The 2,777-nt window shown below is 40.2% G+C and overlaps 1 protein-coding gene across 1 annotated transcript in view; it reads right to left on the minus strand.

Moving 5' to 3' along the window:
- Positions 1–2,777, minus strand: part of LOC107727143 (nucleoside diphosphate kinase-like) — an 8,504-nt gene that overhangs the window by 5,407 nt on the left and 320 nt on the right. The window lies entirely within an intron of this gene.

Here is a 2,777-nt window from a genome sequence, read left to right on the forward strand (position 1 = left end):
CATCCATTTTTTCAAGGCAATCATTATTTCAAGTTTATTATTTCAAGCTTTGAAATTGGTTTAATCCAAGTTTTCTAAAAAGACATTCGCTTTATATGATGAACAGATTTTAATATAGGCTTTTATTTACATACATATAAAATTGATCAATTACCATTACAAAAATCTCAATCTTAAACATTTGCTCATTCTGTGTATTTGTGTCTTTAAAATAGGGTAACTTTGTTGCAAAAGCTTACAGCACAATGAAGCATAATTTCAAATTTGATTTCAAACTGAATTGAATTAGCAAAAAAAGAATTCTTATGCCAAGCATAAGAATAGCCTACTAATGCAAATTTGTTAACCCACAGTAACACATTTTAACAGATTAATCGCATATTTTCGTTTGCTGCATGCTTTTAAAAACACAATACAATTTTTTTTTTTTTTTTTTTTGGAAAAAAAAAAAAAAAACATCTAGAATGAACTCACTACAAGGCCTAACACACACACACACACACACAATATGATAAAAAAAAATGATAGCTGGACATAGGCTATATAGTGAAATGCACTCTATATATTTTGTTTGTGCTATGATTAACTTTAATTATTAAAGAAAGTCACGAGAAAAGAAGAGACTGACATATCTCAAAGCTTTTTAAAAAGTACTTTACTTCTTTCAGCATATTTTTTGCTTCTTCTCAAAACTGTTTAAATGTTTCTGTAGCTCGCGTCAGCACTACTTTATTCTGAACAGGTCTATTGTATCGTCCTTTAAATCCGTTGACATTATCACTTCTTAGACAAACAGACTGCTATCGATCTTTCCATTACGAGATCATACATGACGAATAACATTGTGTGCACATACAATATCAACAAAACGTTGTGCTTTTATAAAACAAAGGATACAGGACGCGCTTTCTGCAATTTCGGCCAGGAGCGCTTCACAATACACTCAGCGAATACTTGCCTCATAGACTTGCTAAATATATCTGTATAAAGCTTTAAATTACTACGGAGCCCCTAAAGGGACATGGTGGCGGAAAAAAATCAGATTGAGTGAAAAAATTTGGGGTGGGAGGAAAAAATATTTGTCAGATGACCGAGGTGGCCGGGCCGGGCCCCCTCAGGCCCCCCGTGGCGCAGACGCTGCCTAAAGCGCTTTCAGGACATGGAGGCTCCGGCGCGATCACTTGCATTGGAAACAACTTAAAATATGCCGTAATTATTGCTCATAAAAAGGTAAGAGTAACATATCACTCGGAACTGTAAAGGGTCTACTTTTATTTGTGTGCACATACAATATCAACAAAACGTTGTGCTTTTATAAAACAAAGGATACAGGACGCGCTTTCTGCAATTTCGGCCAGGAGCGCTTCACAATACACTCAGCGAATACTTGCCTCATAGACTTGCTAAATATATCTGTATAAAGCTTTAAATTACTACGGAGCCCCTAAAGTTTCTCGAGGGAACGCAAAAGTTTTGCGAGAGAACGCAAAAAAAAATTTCCTCCCACCCCTAATTTTTTTTCCACCACCATGTCCCTTTAGGGGCTCCGTAAATTACTATAAATCTAATAAAAAAATTTAAAAAAAACTTTTACTGATTTTATAAAAATGGTTTTCATTCGCTCCATCATGAGTACAATTCAAGCGAATGGCCCGTAATATAACTGCACATTTAGCAAGAATTCAAGTTAAACAAAGCCTACTGTTATTTTCATCACAAACAAAATGTGCACTGCAAAAAGCATCAATGGCCTACCTTTTAATGCTGACAACCATGTTATTAGCTTGTCATGTGGCAGGAAAAAAGTTTGCACACTAGTGTTCCAATAATCCACTTTGAAATGCTCCTGTGATTTTATTTATTTTAATATAGGTTCTGAACAGAACTGTGATATTTAAACCAGCTGAAATACTTCAGCCTTGGAGCAGTGTTTCTGAGATCAGTGAGCGAGGAGTGGAGCTGGAGCTGGAGCGCGAGCGGGGCGATTATTAAACGCTCGGAGCGCGGAGGGAAACTCACATACTCCGGGTTAGACTCTACACTGCACATGACCAATTGACTCACTGTTTGCCGTAGTAATCAAATCAAGACTAACAAAATGCAGCTTTTCCCGAAGCACTGGGAACTAGTAACTCCCCACGCTCCAACTTCTCCCTGATGCTCTGCATGGTCAACTGTATGCTAGTTCGTGCGTATATGCGTTGTGTATATAATATAATCAATATAACTACTTCACACAGTAGTGTGCTCTGCGTATATGGGCACAATGAAAGGAGAGAAGCTAAAAGAGCCCGAGTCCGACCCGAATGGACTCCGCGGGACCCGGCGGGCTTGCAGACCTCTACAGCGACCCCGGCGGTGTTATGTTCTGGACCGGTTTACTCTTGAAAGCCCGTGTGGGTCGAACAACACGCCTGTATCTGACCGGATTCGCCGTACAGCACGAGCTTTGCGCTCAGCTCGCGTTAAACCACTCTGAACACTGACCTCGAGACTCACAGCAGCCCTGTTCCCCGCATGCTAACGCGCTCCGTTCCGACGATGGTGGGTGTGTGTGTGCTGTCCACACAACAGGCGAATAAAGCCACAAAACGCAGAAAACAAGCGTTCACTTGGCGGCTGCACGAACACACAAGAGCGATAGGAAAGTTCCGCGACTGCTTCGAATGAGAAAGCGCTAGTGTGCATAGACTACTGATGCTAAACACGGGACCCGCGGGAACAAAACAGCGAAATACAGGCGTTTAAACACACACACACACACACACACACACACA

The sequence above is a fragment of the Sinocyclocheilus rhinocerous genome, unplaced genomic scaffold (assembly GCF_001515625.1).
Source record: "Sinocyclocheilus rhinocerous isolate Xijiao unplaced genomic scaffold, SAMN03320098_v1.1 scaffold4140, whole genome shotgun sequence".
NCBI classification, from domain to species: domain Eukaryota; kingdom Metazoa; phylum Chordata; class Actinopteri; order Cypriniformes; family Cyprinidae; genus Sinocyclocheilus; species Sinocyclocheilus rhinocerous.